Source organism: Muntiacus reevesi, chromosome 1 (genome assembly GCF_963930625.1).
Source record: "Muntiacus reevesi chromosome 1, mMunRee1.1, whole genome shotgun sequence".
Classification (NCBI taxonomy): Eukaryota; Metazoa; Chordata; class Mammalia; order Artiodactyla; family Cervidae; genus Muntiacus; species Muntiacus reevesi.
Window position 1 is genome coordinate 11,197,847 of NC_089249.1, and position 20,229 is coordinate 11,218,075.

Below are 20,229 nucleotides of genomic sequence, written 5' to 3' on the forward strand. Positions count from 1 at the left end.
TGACTGTACAGAGCTTCTCCATCTTTGGCTTCAAACAATATAATCAATCTGATTTTGTTGACTATCTGGTGATGCCCATATGTAGAGTCTTCTCTTGTGTTGTTGGAAGAGGGTGTTTGCTATGACCAGTGCATTCTCTTGGCAAAACTCTATTAGCCTTTGCCCTGCTTCATTCTGTACTCCAAGGCCAAATTTGCCTGTTACTCCAGGCATTTTTTGACTTCCTACTTTTGCATTCCAGTCACCTATAATGAAAAGGACATTTTTTGGGGGTGTTAATTCTAAAAGGTCTTGTAGGTCTTCATAGAACCATTCAACTTCAGCTTCTTCAGCATCTCTGGTCAGGGCATAGACTTGGATTACTATGATATTGAATGTTTTGCCTTGGAAACAAACAGAGATCATTTTGTCATTTTTGAGATTGTATCCAAGTACTGCATTTTGTACTCTTTTGTTGACTATCATGGCTACTTCATTACTTCTAAAGGATTCCTGCCCACAGTAGTAGATACAACAGTCATCTGAGTTAAATTCACCCATCCCAGTCCATCTTAGTTCACTGATTCCTAGAATGCTACATTCACTCTTGCCATCTCCTGTTTGACTGCTTCCAATTTGCCATGATTCATGGACCTAACATTCCAGGTTCCTATGCAATATTGCTCTTTACAGCATCAGTCCCTGCTTCTATCACCAGTCACACCCACAACTGGGTGTTGTTCTTGCTTTGGCTCCATCCCTTCATTCTTTCTGGAGTTATTTCTCCACTGATCTCCAGTAGCATATTTGTGATAAGGAACTAAAAATCAACCTGAGATGCCATCAGGTCTACCCCTGGTACATCTCCACCCCACCTTGGTGGTAGAACCAGGAGGGATGAGTAAGGTGCCTGCATCTGTAAGAGACAGACTAGTCTGACCAGGCAAGGAAAGCTTCAGTGGAAAGTCTGTCTACACCCTCATATCTAGAGCAGGGAGGGATGCCTCCAGTGGCAAGAAGCCATGTCTGTGGATGCTGGTTTTTTTCTCTTACAGACGGGAGCTAGCAGTTTCACAGCCACTCCTTTACAATGTATTTTTTAAAATCGGGACAAGTTTGATCCCCAGAGTTTAAAAAATACATGCATGATATTCCTCTATGATACTGAATGGCCACAGTATCCTTTGGAAGACAGGGAATGCTGTCCAGTTGTAGGATCTTACTTATTATACTGTTTTACAACTAGACCAGTTCCATAGGAAACAAGAGAAATGGGTAGAAGTGACACATATGCTGCTCTTTATCTCTCTGCAGACATGCTAGAACTTATGTCCTAAGGGTGCAGATTTGGGTGAGAAGCCTTCAGATGTCTCCTGTCCACTTACTTTGCCCCTGTATCTGGAGCTCCCAACTGAACAGTCTGAGAATCAGGGCATGCTTCCAGGAGGAGTTACCTCAGTTTAGGTAGAAATTCAAACAGTCCCAATTATGGGCAAGACTATTAAGAAGATCCCAAAGGTACACAAAAGACTTTACAGGACTAAATTTATTTTATGACCTTACTTGGAGAGATGTATGTCTTGGGACAGACACTGACTCCAAACCTCGAGAGCTCGAGTTTTGGGGGAAGCTACTACTTTTGGAGATGAATGGCTTGAACATGAGATAAGGGGAAAGAGGGAACATGAAATAGCTCTCCTCCCTACTGGGAGCCAAGCAGTTCCCAGATCAGAACCACTTTGCTAGAAGTAATCTTGAAGGACTCAAGCAAGTGCGTGCTGAGATGTTAGACTATGTTAAGTTGGCTGATACAGAACAGGGAGAGAAGAAAGTGGAGAGGAGGAATGATCTTTTTTTTTTTTTTTTTCATTTATTTTTATTAGTTGGAGGCTAATTACTTTACAATATTGTAGTGGTTTTTGTTATACATGGACATGAATCAGCCATGGATTTACATGTATTCCCCATCCCGATCCCCCCTCCCACCTCCCTCTCCACCCAATCCCTCTGGGTCTTCCCAGTGCACCAGGCCCAAGCACTTGTCTCATGCATCCAACCTGGGCTGGTGATCAGTTTCACCATAGATAATATACATGTTTTGATGCTGTTCTCTCGAGACATCCCACCCTCGTCTTCTCCCACAGAGTCCAAAAGTCTGTTCTGTACATCTGTGTCTCTTTTTCTGTTTTGCATATAGGGTTATCATTACCATCTTTCTAAATTCCATATATATGTATTAGTATACTGTAATGGTCTTTATCTTTCTGGCTTACTTCAGTCTGTATAATGGGCTCCAATTTCATCCATCTCATTAGAACTGATTCAAATGAATTCTTTTTAATGGCTGAGTAATATTCCATGGTGTATATGTACCACAGCTTCCTTATCCATTCGCCTGCTGATGGGCATCTAGGTTGCTTCCATGTCCTGGCTATTATAAACAGTGCTGCGATGAACATTGGGGTACATGTGTCTCTTTCAGATCTGGTTTCCTTGGTGTGTATGCCCAGAAGTGGGATTGCTGGGTCATATGGCAGTTCTATTTCCAGTTTTTTAAGAAATCTCCACACTCTTCTCCACAGTGGTTGTACTAGTTTGCATTCCCACCAACAGTGTAAGAGGGTTCCCTTTTCTCCACACCCTCTCCAGCATTTATTGCTTGTAGACTTTTGGATAGCAGCCATCCTGACTGGCGTGTAATGGTACCTCATTGTGGTTTTGATTTGCATTTCTCTGATGATGAGTGATGTTGAGCATCTTTTCATGTGTTTGTTAGAGGAATGATCTTAAAAGATAGATTTCTCACACAGTCAGCTCCAGATATCTGCCACAAGTTACAAAAACAGGCATTCGGACCAAATCAGTCTTTAGAAAAACTTTTGCAGAAAAACTGGCTCAGATGGTATATTATGGTAGAGAATATGAGGAGAAAAATAGGCAAAAAAGAAACAGACAAAAGACTAAAGCCCCAACAATGGCTGTTAGATCCACTCTGAAACAGCCTGAGGAAAAATCCCCAGAGGGACCCAGGTGAAAATGGAAGGACTTGTTATTACTGTGGAAAGGAGGGGCATCTCAAGCAGGATTGCCCCCTCAGGCTTCTAAGCCACCTGAGGCTCCCTGTCTGCAAAGGACTATACTGGAAAAGCGACCGCCCTCCGAGGTTTAAGCCCCAGGGGTCAGACTCTCAAGACAATCGAGACTGAAGGTGCCCAGGGCTCCCCATCCTAATTACACCTGAGAAACCCCAGTTATCAATAACTGTGAGGGGCCAATCAGTCAATTTTCTTTTGGACACTGGGACAACTTTGTGTTCACTGAAGCCCCTAATCCACTTTCCTCCTGACCCACTCCTGTAATGGGACTGTCAGGATGAGCCAAATGCTATTATTTCAGTCATCCTTTAAGCTGCAACTAGGACTCGGTGCTGTTTTCTCATGAGTTTCTAATCATGCCAGAGTCTCCCTCACCCCTTCTGGGGAGGATATACTGAGCAAAGTCCAGACTTCTGTTTTCATGAATATGGAACCCGCTCTTTTTAATTGAACAAAATGTAAATCCTAAAGTATGCGCTGATGGGAAAACTGTGGGTCGAGCACAAAATGCTACTCCTATCCTTATCAACCTCAATGACCCTCACCTATTTCCACATCAAAAGTAGAACCCACTAAAGCCTGAGGTTAAGGAAGTGTTAAAACCCATCATTGAAAATTTAAAGGAACAAGGGCTATTAATTCTAATAGTCCATGCAACACTCCTATTTTGGGTGTAAACAAAATCAAATGATAAATGGAGACTTGTTCAAGATATATGAATAATAAGTACCTAATCCTTATACTTTATTATCTGAAATTCTTAAAGGAGCCAAATATTTTTCGCTGATTTGAGGATACTTTCTAGAGTTAAACCTATCATAAATCATACTCTACCTATGACTTTAAGAAAATTGAGAGGATTCTTGGGCATTACTGGCTACTGCCACATTTGGATTCCAGGTTATGGGGAACTTGCCCAGCCTTTATATAAACTTATAACTGAGACTCAGCAGGCCCAAACCGACAAGCTGGTTTGGTCCCCAGAGACTCAAAAGGCTTTTGAAGCTCTTCAAACTGCTCTCCTATAGGCTTCACCTTTAAGCTTGCCCACAGGAACAGAGTTTAGTTTGTTACTGGAAAAAGGCTATGGCCACCTTGTTTGAGGGTAATTGCTACTATTGTTTTGCCTGATGCTGAAGCTGAAACTCCAGTACTTTGGCCACCTCATGCGAAGAGTTGACTTATTGGAAAAGACCCTGATGCTGGGAGGGACTGGGGGCAGGAGGAGAAGGGGACGACAGAGGATGAGATGGCTGGATGGCATCACCGGCTCGATGGGCATGGGTTTGAGTAAACTCCGGGAGCTGGTGATGGACAGCGAGGCCTGGCGTGCTGCAATTCATGGGGTCGCAGAGAGTCGGACACAACTGAGCGACCAAACTGAACTGACTGAAAGCTCACAAGTTTACTAATGGGCAAAAGCTTACTGCACTGACTTCTCGTGATTTAAGAGGGAGCTTAAACTCTAAAGTTCAGAGCAACAATGCTCCATCTTTAAATCTACTGTAACTCAGGGGTGTCAAAAGTTCTAGGAAAAGAATATCATTTACACTGCTCCTTGCCCCAATCTTCGGGAAAGATTGAAAAGGCTAGTGATGTTACTAAAAGATATCTGTGTAAGCTAACTCAGGAAACACAAGACAGTTGGTTTAAAGTTTTACCCATAGCTTTAACGAGAGCTCGAACTGTTCCTAAGAAGGGGCTGCCTCTATGGCAGACTGTTTTTGTGCACAGAAAATAGTTTGGCCACCAGAGGCGAAGAACTGACTCATTTGAAAAGACCCTGATGCTGGTGGGAGGAGAAGGGGAAGACAGAGAATGAGATGGTTGGATGCCATCACCAACTTAATGGACATGAGTTTGAGTAAGCCCTGGGAGTTGGTTATGGACAGGGAAGCCTGGCATACTGCAGTCCATGGGGTCAGAGTCAGACACGATTGAGCGACTGAACTGACTGACGTTGTCATAGATCCTGAAGCCTTAAAATTAACTATGTGACTCAGCTTTCAGCTTTTCAACCTCCTCATCAATTGAAGGCTTTGCATGGTGGGTTTCTCTGCTTCAAGGAAAGGACTTTCTTCAGCTCTGCGAATACCTTCACCAACAACAATCATGTGTGACACCTCTTCTTGATCTAATGACATCTAACAATCCTAAGATGAACTGGTATAACATATTGTACCTTAACTATGGACATAATGTGGCTTAATTTTGATTATGTTTTAACTTGGTTTAATGACTATTTTGCCTTACATCTGTAACTGTATAACTGGGCTTGTTTCTAACCGTCTGAAAGCTTTTAAGTTACAAATGGTTGTCCAGGCTCCATTTTTTTTGTACGAGTACCTACAGCCTCATTCCTATGAGTACCACAGCCTCTTCCAACTATTACTTGGGGCCCCTGAATCAGAGATCCTCAATATTAGGGTTAGGAAAATATGTTGCCTCAACAATTTAGGGACAGTGCCCCATCACAGCAGGAAGTAGTTACAGAATGAGAGAGACGCCCCCTTTTCCCTTGGCAGCCACATTCTCCTGAAAGAAAAGGGGGGAATGAGAGTCAATTCCTAGGCAGGTTGATAAGAAGTCCGGTGTCTCCATGGGGGAGAAAGGGGTTTGGAGTTCTCAAAGAGGAGGAAATGACGAAAGGTTTCTTTTTTCTTCTCTATATTCCTTAGTCTTAGTCACACAAAACGTTTTTTCCTCTAAGCCTGGAACCGATGATTACATAACAAACAACTCAGTTCAACTCTGTACTAAGGATTATATAACAACGTATCCTGCTTGGGGGCAGTTTCTCCTTCCTGAAAACCTTCTGGCTAATCCTGTTATCTTAAAATGCATATTATGGGAGTGGGTCTGGTAAAATCTTTCTATTGTTAGTTCTTCTCCTGTCATCTTAAAATGTAAATTGTGGGGGTGGGTCTAGTAAGATCTTCACAACCTTGACACATTCTTTCGATTTATTCTAATAACCAATTTAAAAAGTATACAATTCCATTGCTAAGACTAGCAAGCAGGGCACTCTCCATCCCCCTTCTGATGTCTATGTCAGAAGCTTTCTCTGTCCCTTTTTCACTTTGATAAAACTCTGCTACACACACCAAAAAAAATGTGTTGATTTAAATATAAAATCAACACAAGTACAGGTGATACGAAAGTACAGCACTGTGAATTTATAGCAAACCTGCAAGATAACTAAACTTTGAGAATCACTGACCTAATATATTTAAAGTATTACAAGATATAAACAATTCCCAGAAGGATGTTTCCAATTAGTTCATCTTAATTCTAAATCCTTACTGAAAGATCTAAGAAGTGTAGGGAGGGGTGAATGCTAAGTCAATCTGCTCCCTCCTCTGATTCCACTTTCTCTCTCCCTCCCCATTCAACTTTGAGCTGCTCTTAATGCCAAAATGTCACTGTAAGAAGACGGAGGAATTCTGTTTTAGGTCTGTGCTGTCGATTCAGTTGTGTCCGACTCTCTGCAACTCCATGGACTGTAGCCCGCCAGGCTCCTCTATCCATGGGATTCTCCAGACAAAAATACTGGGGTGGGTTGCCATGCCCTCCTCCAGGGAATCTCGACCCAGGGATCGAAGTCGTGTCTCTTACAACTCCTGCATTGGCAGGCAAGTTCTTTACCACTAGTGCCATCTGGGAAGCCAAGTGAAAATAAGATGAATGTAACCATTTTAATTAAAAAGTAACAGTTTCATCAAATCCATAGATGTATTCAATTTACACTTCTGAAAATATCTTCAGATTCAAAAGACTATAACAATATATTAATTAGCTCTGCATTTATATGATAAGAAATATAAAACCAAATATTGGATATAGAAATGATGAGATGGTCTTCAACTCAGATCAAAGTGCAAACTGAAGAATGTCGTTTGCCATCGGGTTTAAAAAGAATTGAAGTCACTCGTCCTGCAGTTACTGACTTTTAAGACACCCTGAAAAGAGTTCAGGGCAAGGATCAGGAATGAGGCACTCTGTGCTTTGGGAAAAATGGACAGAATAGGTCTTCAGATACTCAGATATTTTCAGGAGAAAATTCTATGAATCCAATTTCTTGAATCTTCTCATTCCTAGAAAGGCACTGCTCCTTGTGACCAGCAGCAACCTTCCAATAAGATTGATGCTTGTTTGCACAGACCTTCCCCAGCCCCTTGGCCAAATCATGTCTATATACTGACCTCCCCCTCTCTGCCCCTCTCTGCGGCAGTTCTCAGAGCTACCCGGAAGGCTATCTCTCTTGGGTTATAGTCCACAGTAAGCCCTAAATAGAACTGAACACACAGCCGCCACATGCATTTTTTTTTTTCGGTTGGCAAAGGTCAATGTAATTTTTAAATGATGTGAGCTTTGGCAAAGATTAAACAGGTAGACAGACAGACATGGGCTCATAACATATGCATATATTCATTTCATTTCGTAACGTGAGATAAGGCACTATGCTAACAGATAAGTAAAGGCATCCATGGCCCCTGACCTCGTAGACCTTAGTCAAGTCCAGGTTCCCCAAAAGCCAACATATATAGACTTCCTGGTACAGAGCAAGTGCTAAATAAATGTTAGTTCTCTTACCCACCCTTCCACCTTCTTCCCCTTTCCACCTTCTCATCCTTAATGTGAAGTGAAAGGGCCTCATGAACTCCTCTTTAAATAAAATGAAAAGAAATGCACCTCTAGAGTCCCTTGGCTCTTCTAATAACACAAGCCATTTAACACATACGAAGCTGGACGAGTGTCAGAATTTTCAGAGTAAACAATCTGTAACCTCCTTAGCCTGGCTTTGGATTACCTGAAGGAAAGGGTTTGGAAAGTAGGACAGATGCCACCTCATGGAGACCATCAGGACAAATGCCAGGAACTGTGTGTCCCCGCACACCAAGCCCCAGCCTGACGTCACCGCACACTGCCAGAACCGGCAGTTCTGAGCGCTGCGGGGCTGACGTGGATGCGGGTGTAGGAAGCGCTGGCATTGGGCAATCCCAGGCCACTCCCCACATGAGTGATTCCTGCTCAGGGACAGAGGTCTCTGCAGGTGAGCCACGGAGCGTGGCCACACTCCCAGGGTTCCCACTCTAGTTCCAGGAACGCCAAGTCACAAAGGTTCTTGAGAAAACAGGGAGAGTCAGCTTTTCTTTTTAAAGGAAATGGAAAAATGGACATTGCCCAGAGCCCATCATAATATTTGACATATCCAGGCATCAAGATATCATGTGTTGTCTGAATAATGAATGAACAAAAAGTGTCACTTGGAAAACTGCTGGTTCTGCTTGACAGACCTGTTAGAACACTAAGGGAATGATAATAACTAACATTTATTTTCTATTATATGCTAGACACTGTTCTAAGTGCTTGAAGTTGTTTTATTTCTACATATATATACACACATAAAATGCATATATATATATAAATGTGTGTGTGTATATATATACATATATATATATATATCCTTGCACCAACCTTATGAGGTAGATATAATTATTAATAGGAACAATTATTATACTCACTCTACAGATGAGAAAATACAGACTCAAAACAATTAACTAACTTGCCCAAGACTGCCCAGCTAACAGTTGGTGAAGCTGAATTCAAGCCTAGGCAGTCCGGCTCTGGAATGCGCACTCATAATCACTAGACTACACAGTCTCACAAGAATAGCAGAACCAAAATTTCTGCTTATACCGTACCCTTCTTTCAAAGAGATACCTGAACATATGTATGGCCATACATGTTCTGGCAAACACACACCCACATTCTGTGAAGGTGGCCCAATCTGAAATCATGAACTCTCTCTAATACAGTGAGGGCCACAGAACTTACAAATATTGAGTTGGCCAAAAAGTTCACTCATGTTATGGAAAAACCCAAACAAAGTTTTTGACCAACCCAGTATACAGCCTCTTTCAATTGGATGAGGGAGAAAAAAAACCTCCTAGTCCAAAGTAAGTAACAGCCTGCAAACACACACCTTTACATACTAACCACACATAGAAAGTCATGAACCAGACTTTGGCTTGAGAACCTACTATGAAGAATAATTATAAATGTAATGTACAGAAGACCCTAGACTGCCTTCCTGACTGCAATCATTAACTCCAAACAGATGTGGACTGATAGAGAGTCATATAGAAAGAAGTCCAGGTTACTACTACATCTTGAAGCTCCCAACAGTATAAAAAAGTAAAGAAAGGCAAACATGGTTACTTGATGTCTATGTGTGTGTGTGTTCAGTTGCTCAGTCATATCTGACCCTTTATGGCCCCATGGACTGTAACCCCCCAGGCTTCTCTGCCCATAGAATTCTCCAGAAAAGAATGCTGTAGCAGATTGCCATTTCCTACTCCAGGGGATCTTCCTGATGCAGAAATCAAACCCGCATCCTTTGCGTCTCCTGTTTTGGCAGGCGGATTCTTTATCACTAGGCCACCTGGGAAGCCCAACTTGATCTTAAATATTTACAAGTTAATTTCTAAACAGAATATAATATGGAGTACAAATCATGCTATTTAAAAGATAGAGTTTGGGACTTACCTAGTGGTCCAGTGGCTAAAACTCCATGTTGTCAATGCAGGGGACTGGGTTCTATCCCTGGTCAGGCAGCTAGTTCCCACATGCCACAACGAAAGAACCTGCATGCCACAACAAAGATCAAGATCCTGAGTGCCACAACTAAGACCCAGCAGAGCCAAATAACTAATTTTTTTCAAGGGTAGAGTTTATAAAAATATTAGTTCAAGATGCACAACAGATGATATGACTCAATAATGAGACCCAGTGTAAAGTTCTTAGTTGTTGGTAAATGCAGTCTTTGTGAATGTGCATAAAATCTCATTTGGAGGTAGAATTTTGAGATTGTTTTTGAATGTCATGCCTTGAGCCAAATGGCCTTCCCAGAATCTTGTAGTAGATCCCACTACATGGAATCTACACATGGCACTCTCTTCTTTCCTTCTGCTCATTTAACATTTCAAAGAGATTATATATCATTATGTGTTCACCCGAACAAAAAAATATAAAAACAGTTACAGTCAAAATTCTCTCTCCCACCTTTGCCCCCCATCCAGCCAGTTCCCATCTTCCTCCAATAAATGACCACTCTCACTAGTTCTTTGAGGAATATTCTAGAAGTTGTTTTTCTGTATATACAAGTGAATACCAATATATATCTCCCCTCCTTATACCTAAATTCACAGCAGCCTAGACACATCCCTCTATGTTGCTTTCTTCAGGTAACAGTATGTCTTTGGACTTCTCTGATGGATCAGTGGCTAAGACTCCATCTGCCAATGCAAGGGACACAGGTTTGATCCCTGTTCCAGGAAGATTCCACATGCCACGGGGCAACTAAGTTTGTGTCCAACTCAGTCGTGTCCAACTCTTTGTGACCCCATGGACTGCAGCCTACCAGGCTCCTCCATCCATGGGATTTTCCAGGCAAGAGTACCGGAGTGGGTTACCTTCTCCAATTGAAGAACATTAGGAACTAATAAACAAAGACCCCCATTCAAAACATGAAATTATCTTTGATAATGTAGCAAATATGACCCAACTAAAAGAACTTTATAATCAAGTACCCACCTACAATGGCCTTATCCTTTTCTACCCTCCTTTCTGTTGTTCAACTCCCCCAAGGCTGTGTCTACTGTCGCTTATTTTTAAAATGTCCTCTGTGACAGACTCGCCTGCTCGTCCAGTTGTTAAGAATCTGCCTGCCAATGCAAGGAACACAGATTTGATCCCTGGTCTGGGAAGACTGCATATGTCATGGGGAAATTTAGCCTGTGCACCACAGCTGCTGAAACCTGCCCGAGAACTGAAAAAAGTGAAGCCAAAAACAAAAACAAGAAAAATTAAAAAAGCCAAAAACAAGAAGGCGAGGGTGGGATGTTTCGAGAGAACAGCATCAAAACACGTATATTATCTATGGTGAAACAGATCACCAGCCCAGGTTGGGTGCATGAGACAAGTGCTCGGGCCTGGTGCACTGGGAAGACCCAGAGGGACCGGGTGGAGAGGGAGGGGGGAGGGGGGATCAGGATGGGGAATACGTGTAACTCTATGGCTGATTCATGTCAATGTATGACAAAACCCACTACAATATTGTAAAGTAATTAGCCTCCAACTAATAAAAATAAATGAAAAAAAAAAAAAGGTGGTACAGCCATAAATAAATAAATAATTTAACTAAAAAAAAAAAATACTGTGGCTCTTAAAAAAGTCAAAAACAAAAAACCCTGCTCTGTGGCTTATCTATATCAGGATCACGTGGGAGTGAGGATGAGAAAATCTGGCTTGCTGGAGCCCATTCCAGACCTGATGAATCAAGATAAGTAAGGATGGGGCCTGGGAACCTGCATTTTAGACAACTGCCTCCTCCTTGAGTCATAATTCATATGCACACAAAGTCCCCACTCTGGCTAATACTACCCGTGTCCTTGAAGTCCCTTCAAGGGCATAAGTGCCCTCCTCTGCATCCCTGAATCCTGCTTGTCTTCTGTAAATCAACTTAGAGCACTGACTTCCCTCTCAGTTTTCCTGTGACTTAGAAGAGAAATGCACAGCTGAACTGTAAGCTGTACTCTGCAAGTCTTAGGACATGGTCTTTACTTAAGGTTCTAATTTCACACTAAAATGTAAACTTTATAAATGTGAAAAATGTAAAATGCCAAAGAATGCTCACACTACCACATGATTGCACTCATCTCACACACTAGCAGAGTGATGCTCAAAATTCTTCAAGCCAGCCTTCAATAGTATATGAACCGTGAACTTCCAGATGTTCAAGCTGGATTTGGAAAAGGCAGAGGAACCAGAGATCAGTGTCAACATCCGTTGTATCATTGAAAAAGCAAGAGAGTTCCAGGAAAACATCCACCTCTGCTTTATTGACTATGCCAAAGCCTTTGACTGTGTGGATCACCACAAACTGGAAAATTCTTCAAGAGATGGGAATACCAGACCACCTGACCTGCCTCTTGAGAAATCTGTATGCAGGTCAAGATGTAACAGTTAGAACTGGACATGGAACAACAGACTGGTTCCAAATAGGAAAAGTAGTACGTCAAGGTTGTATATTGTCACCCTGCTTATTTAACTTCTATGCAGAATACATCATGAGAAATGCTGGGCTGGAAAAAGCACAAGCTGAAATCAAGATTGCTGGGAGAAATACCAATAACCTCAGATATGCAGATGACACCACCCTTATGGCAGAAAGTGAAGAAGAACTAAAGAGCCTCTTGTTGAAAGTGAAAGAGGAGAGTGAAAATGTTGGCTTAAAGCTCAACATTCAGAAAACTAAGATCATGGCATCCGGTCCCATCACTTCATGGCAAATAGATGGGGAAACAGTGGAAACAGTGGCAGACTTATTTTTGGGGGCTCCAAAATCACTGCAGATGGCGACTGCAGCTGTGAAATTAAAAGACACTTACTCTCTGGAAGAAAAGTTATGACCAACATAGACAGCATATTAAAAAGCAGAGACATTACTTTGCCAACAAAGGTCCGTCTAGTCAAAGCTATGGTTTTTCCAGTAGTCATGTATGGATGTGAGAGTCGGACCATAAAGAAAGCTGAGTGCCAAAGAATTGATGCTTTTGAAATGTGGTGTTGGAGAAGACTCTTGAGAGTCCCTTGGACTGCAAGGAGATCCAACCAGTCCATCCTAAAGGAAATCAGTCCTGAATTTTCACTGGAAGGACTGATGCTGAAGTTGAAACTCCAATACTTTGGCCACCTGATGCAAAGAGCTGAGTCATTTGAAAAGACACTGATGCTGGGAAAGATTGAAGGTGGGAGGAGAAGGGGACGACAGAGGATGAGATGGTTGGATGGCATCACTGACTCAATGGACATGAGTTTGAATAAACTCTGGGAGTCTGTGATGGACAGGGAGGCCTGTCATGCTATAGACTGTGGGGGTCACAAACAGTTAGACCAGTCTAAGTGACTGAACTGAACTGAACTAATTGATTTACAATTGAGTCAGTTTGCAAGTTCCAAGTTAATATATGAGGAATAGCTCACAGATGATTACTGGATAAATAAATGAACATCTTACCTTCAAAATGCTACTGGTTTTGTTTCCCTCAATTTAGCCTTTGTTTTAATTTCTATATTTTACTCCAACTCTTGCAGTTCTAAGAGCAACATTTGTTGCTCTATGCTTTTGGACAAATAAAGTGTAGAACAGTTAATGCTGTTTCTTTAAAAACATCAGGATCAATCAATGACAACCACCATTGACAGGGATGCATAGTATTTTTCCACAAACATTTCTATTAATAAGGGTTTCAGAGGTCCTTCTTTATGCTGCCTTTTATGTTGTAAAAAGAAGAGTCAACTTTTGTTGTGTGCCTATTATTGCAAGGTGTTTATTATGTTAGGTAGAGTCATACAGTTAAGAGTATAGACTGGAGATAGACTCAGTTCAGTTCAGTCACTCAGTCATGTCCAACGCCTTGCAACCCCATGAATCACAGCACGCCAGGCGTCCCTGTCCATCACCAACTGCCAGAGTTTACTCAAACCCCTGTCCATCGAGTTGATGATGCTATTCAGCCATCTCAACCTCTGTCATCCCCTTTTCCCCCTGTCCCCAACCCCTCCCAGCATCAGGGTCTTTTCCAGTGAGTAAACTCTTCACATGAGGTGGCCAAAGTACTGGAGTTTCAGGTTCAGCATCAGTCCTTCCAATGAACACCCAGGACTGATCGCCTTTAGGATGGACTGGCTGGATCTCCTTGCAGTCCAAGGGACTCTCAAGAGTCTTCTCCAACACCACAGTTCAAAAGCATCAATTTTTTGGCGCTCAGCTTTCTTCACAGTCCAACTCTCACATCCATACATGACCACTGGAAAAACCATAGCCTTGACCAGATAGACCTTTGATGGTAAAGTAATGTCTCTGCTTTTTAATATGCTACCAAGGTTGGTCATAACTTTCCTTCCAAGGAGTAAGTGTCTTTTAATTTCATGGCTGTAATCACCATCTGCAGTGATTCTGGAGCCCCAAAAAATAAAGTCTGACACTGTTTCCATTGTTTCCCCATCTATTTGCCATGAAGTGATGGGACCGGATGCCATGATCTTAGTTTTCTGAATGTTGAGCTTTAAGCCAACATTTTCACTCTCCTCTTTCACTTTGATCAAGTGGCTTTTAGTTCCTCTTCACTTTCTGCCATAAGGGTGGTGTCATCTGCATATCTGAGGTTACTGATATTTCTCCCAGCAATCTTGATCCCAGTCTGTGCTTCCTCCAGCCCAGCATTTCTCATGATGTACTCTGCATAGAAGTTAAATAAGCAGGGTGACAATATACAGCCTTGATGTACTCCTTTCCCTATTTGGGATCAGTCTGTTGTTCCATGTCTGGTACTAACTGTTGTATCTTGACCTGCATACAGATTTCTTAAGAGACAGATTAGGTGGTCTGGTATTCCCATCTCTTTCAGAATTTCCCACAGTTTATTGTGATCCACACAGTCAAAGGCTTTTGCATAGTCAATAAAGCAGAAATAGATGCTTTTCTGGAACTCTCTTGCTTTTTCGATGATCCAGCGGATGTTGGCAATTTGATCTCTGGTTCCTCTGCCTTTTCTAAAACCAGCTTGAACATCTGGAAGTTCATGGTTCACGTATTGCTGAAGCCTGACTTGGAGAATTTTGAGCATTACTTTACTAGGTGTGAGATGAGTGCAGCTGTGCGGTAGTTTGAGCATTCTTTGGGATTGCCTTTCTTTGGGATTGGAATGAAAACTGACCTTTTCCGGTCCTGTGGACACTGCTGAGTTTTCCAAATTTACTGGCATATTGAGTGCAGCACTTTCACAGCATCATCTTTCAGGATTTGAAATAGCTCAACTGGAATTCCATCATCTCCACTAGCTTTGTTTGTAGTGATGCTTTCTAAGGTCCACTTGACTTCACATTCCAGGATGTCTGGCTCTAGGTGAGTGATCACACAATCGTGATTATCTGGGTAGTGAAGATCTTTTTTGTACAGATCTTCTGTGTATTCTTGCCACCTCTTCTTAATATCTTCTGCTTCTGTTAGATCCATACCATTTCTGTCCTTTATCGAGTCCATCTTTACATGAAATGTTCCCTTGGTATTTCTAATTTTCTTGAAGAGATCTCTAGCCTTTCCCATTCTATTGTTTTCCTCTATTTCTTTGCATTGATCACTGAGGAAGGCTTTCTTATCTCTCCTTGCTATTCTTTGAAACTCTGCATTCAGATGGGAATATCTTTCCTTTTCTCCTTTGCTTTTCACTTCTCTGCTTTTCACAGCTATTTGTAAGGCCTCCTCAGACAACCATTTTGTCTTTTTGCATTTTTTTCCATGGGGGTGGTTTTAATCCCTGTCTCCTGTACAATGTCACAAACCTCCGTCCATAGTTCATCAGTCACTCTGTCTATCAGATCTAGTCCCTTAAATATATCTCAATTCCACTGTTTAGTCATAAGTGATTAGATTTAGGTCATACCTGAATGGTCTGGTGGTTTTCCCTATTTTCTTCAATTTAAGTCTGAATTTGGCAATAAGGAGTTCATGATCTGAGCCACAGTCAGCTCCCGGTCTTGTTTTTGCTGACTATATAGAGCTTCTCCATCTTTGGCTACAAAGAATATGATCAATCTGATTTCGGTGTTGACCATCTGGTGATGTCCATGTGTAGTGTCTTCCCTTGTGTTGCTGGAAGAGGGTGTTTGCTATGACCAGTGCGTTCTCTTGGCAAAACTCTATTAATCTTTGCCCTGCTTCATTCCGTACTCCAAGGCCAAATTTGCCTGTTACTCCAGGTGTTTCTTGACTTCCTATGTTTGCATTCCAGTCCCCTATAATGAACAGGACATCTTTTTTGGGTGTTAGTTCTATAAGGAGCAGCACCTGCACTTTGCTGGAGCAGCCGTAAAGAGACACCGCACATCCAAAGTAAGGGAAACCCTAGTAAGACGGTAGGTGTTGCAAGAGGGCATCAGAGGGCAGACACTGAAACCATAATCACAGAAAACCAGCCAATCTGATCACACGGACCATGGCCTTGTCTAACTCAATGAAGTTAAGCCATGCCGTGTGGGGCCACCCAAGACAGATGGGTCATGGTGGGAGGTCTGACAGAATGTGGTCCACTGGAGAAGGGAATGGCAAACCACTTCAGTATTCTTGCCTTGAGAACCCCATGAACAGTATGAAAAGGCAAAATGATAGGATACTGAAAGAGGAACTCCCCAGGTCAGTAGGTGCCCAATATGCTACTGGAGATCAGTGGAGAAATAACTCCAGAAAGAATGAAGAGATTCATTCATTCAAAGAAAAACCAAGACCCAGTTGTGGATGTGACTGGTGATACAAGCAAGGTCTGATGCTGTAAAGAGCAATATTGCATAGGAACCTGGAATGTTAGGTCCATGAATCAAGGCAAATTGGAAGCAGTCAAACAGGAGATGGCAAGAGTGAATGTCGACATTCTAGGAATCAGTGAACTAAAATGGACAGGAATGGGTGAATTTAACTCAGATGACCATTATATCTACTACTGTGGGCAGGAATCCCTTAGAAGAAATGGAGTAGCCATCATGGTCAACAAAAGAATCCGAAATGCAGTACTTGGATGCAATCTCAAAAATGACAGAATGATCTCTGTTCATTTCCAAGGCAAACCATTCAATATCATGGTAATCCAAGCCTATGCCCCAGCCAGTAACACTGAAGAAGCTGAAGTTGAACGGTTCTATGAAGACCTACAAGATCTTTTAGAACTAACACCTAAGAAAGATGTCCTTTTCATTATAGGGGACTGGAGATAGACTATCTGCGTTCTAATTCTGGATCTGCTACTTTGGAGCCCTGTGAGCATAAGCAAGTTATTTAAATTCTCTGTGTTTCAGTTTTCCCTTCTATAAAATGCAGGCAGTAAGACCACCTTGTAGATTGTTAAGATGACCACAAATTCTCCTCCCTCCATCTCTGCCTCTGTACAGATGTGGAATCTATTTCTCCATCCTTTGAGTCTGGGTTGGCTCTGTGACTTTCTTTGGCCAATGCACCAATGGCAAATGTGACATAACATCAAATGTGATAGGTGCTTGTAGAGCATTTGCAGAAGCACAGTACCTAACGGAATGGCATCTGTCTGCAGATGCAGTAAGCCCAGGTGAGGCCAGAAGAACAGAACCCAGCCCAAACTGCTGACTCCAATTCATTTACTTCCTAACCATGTCTATTTCCTTCCTGGATTCCTTCCACTGCTCACTTTAAAATTTGGTCTTCCACAGGGATTTATTTTTTTCTAATACTATTGTTTCTCTATAGGAAATTTCAACTACTTTCACATCTCAACTACTACCCACATGCTTACACCTCTCCATTTACATTTCAGTTCCTACCTCTTTCCTGAGTGCCCCACAGCCAACCACCTAAAGGACATCCCAAACCCAGTATGTCCAACTACAAAACTACCACTTTACCTTACAGTTCCCTTTCTTCCTGTATTCCTATTTCAATTACTAGTTTCATTTGGTAGCCCAGGTTTTAAAGCTAGAGTCATTCAGACAGATATCAAAATTCTTTATTCTGCATCCTACCAGCTCTCAAATCCATCCTTCTCCTCTTCACCTGTGTTTTTGCCTTAGTTCAGCCTCTGGTCATCTTTAACCTGAATTTTGACCCTCTAACTGACCACTAAGCTCCAGAATAGGTGTTGCAAACTGAAACCACTGGTGCCAAGTATATAACTTAATTAAATAAAGTAGGTCAGGTGTAGATATTTTGGTGTGGTGGTCAAATGGAGAATCCATACTCTATCTAAAGAACTTCCAGATCTTTATAGTAGGAGCATAACTTGGACTGCAAGATTTAGCAAATAAAAATTCAAGACATAATGCAATATTTGGGAAATACTTACACTAAAAAATTTGGGGTAGAAAAGTTGGGCTGTTGACTCAGGAAGGTCTCTGGTGAACCTTCAGGGGTAAAAAAGTCAAAGCAGGAAGAGAACTAGTAAAATTGTTAGCAGTTTGTGTAGTGAATACTGATTGGTTGTGGGTTGAATTGTGTCCCACCCATCACCCATCCCCTGCAAATATCTGTTTGAGTCCTAAGCCTCAGTCTCTGTGAATGTGACTGTATTTGGAAATATGGTTGCTACAGATGTAACCAAATTAAGATTAAGTGATACTGGATTAGTGTGAGCCCTAATCCAATGGCTGGTATCCTTAAAAGGAGAAGGAAATTTGAATACAGAGAGCAGAATGCCATGTAAAGATGTGGGCAAAGATTAGAGTGCTGCAGCTACAAATCCAAGAATGCCAGCACTGATGGCCACCAGCAGAAACTGGGAAGAGGTAATGAAGGATTCTTCTCTAGAGCTATTAGAGGGAGCACGATCCCTCTGACACCTTAATCTTGGACTTCCAGCCTCCAGAACTGTGAAAGAATAAATTTCTGTCTGTGGTCATTTGTTACAGCAGTCCTGGGAGACTACACCATAGTTAACTAATTGGCCTCTTTCCCTCCAAAATCTCCATGGTTACAGAGGATGCTTTTGGTAAAGTTTTAGATATATGATTGCTCTGAGACAGGGACACCAGAAATTAAACCAGTAATGGCAGCTGAGCCAATGTCCCTTCCCCCAGATCGTTCTGGAGATTCTTAAGTGACTGGACCTCAACTATGTATGGGAATCTGTTTGTCCTACCAGAAGGTCTGGAGGCTCAAAGTCGGTCCTTGGCAGAGATGTCACCAGCCCTGATAGTAAATGAATCCCTGATTCCAATTTGTCCCTGGCTGAAGCTCAGCCCAAACCTCTGCCCTTGCTTTTCTAAGATGATCATCTGCCAGTACAATAGACTCTCACTTTTCACTTCAGTTCTATTACCTGCTACCAGAAGACCCCTCCCATACAGTCCATAACTGCCTCTGTGGGGATGGGGTAAGAGTCCATCTAGGCAGATATACTACTCTGTTAAGCTGTTGTAACAAAATACAAAAACTGAGTGGGGCTGCAGTCCAAAATCAAAGTGCTGGCAGGGATGGCCCTTCTTTTTTTTGAACTGTGCTTGGTCTTCGGTGCTGAGCATGGGCTTTCTCTACATGCAGCCAGAGGGGGCTACTCTCTTGCTGCGATGCAAAGGATTCTCATTGTGGGGGCTTCTCCTGTTGCAGAACACAGGCTGGAGGACACACGGGCTCAGCAGGTATGGCACCTGGGCTTAGTTGTTCTGTGGCACGTGGAATCCTCCTGGACCAGGGTTTGAACCTGTGTCTCCTGCATTGGCAGGCAGATTCTTAACCACTGGAGCACCGGGAAGTCCCAGATCTTCAAATGTTTTACAAAGACATCAGTCATACTGGATTAGGGTCTGTCCTAATGATGTCACTTTGACTCAGCCACCTCTGTAAATACCCTTTCTCCATATGAAGTCACATTCTGAGATACTGAGGACTGGGACTTCAACATACTCAACATATACATTTTTAAGGGACACATTCAGCCCAAAACAGTAGGAGACCCATATGAGATTAGAAGTCCTGTGACATTTGCAAAAATGTATTATGTTACTCTATGTGCAATGGTCAAACAAAAAGCAGGTTATTTTTGGCAGTGAAAATAATCCTTATTTTCAGGATATGGCTGGGATTCAGGGCCAAAGAGAACTGTGCCAACTCTAATTTTATTAAAGACTTAAGCACAGACACCTGGTTTAATCCTCTCTGCTTCTCTCACTGCCCACTGAAACATCAGTGCTCTCCAAATACCCACTCAGACCTCTGAGGCCACAGTTTTCAGCTAACAAAATTTGACTTTGTTAGGTCACCCTCTTTGATTTTACCTCTATTTCAGGTATCAATGATTTTCAAACTATTGAATACACCAATGAAGGAGAGGCTGCTTGCTGTTCAGGCAGGACTTTAGAAATTACTTTCAGGGCCAGGGGTAGGAAAGGGATCCTAGTCTAGGATCTCTTGACACTTTCAGTTCAGTTCAGTTCAGTCACCTGGTCATGTCTGACTCTTTGCAATCCTATGGAATGCACCATGCCAGACCTCCCTGTCCATCACAGACTCATGGAGTTTACTCAAACTCATGTCCATTGAGTCGGTGATGTCATCCAACCACCTCATCCTCTG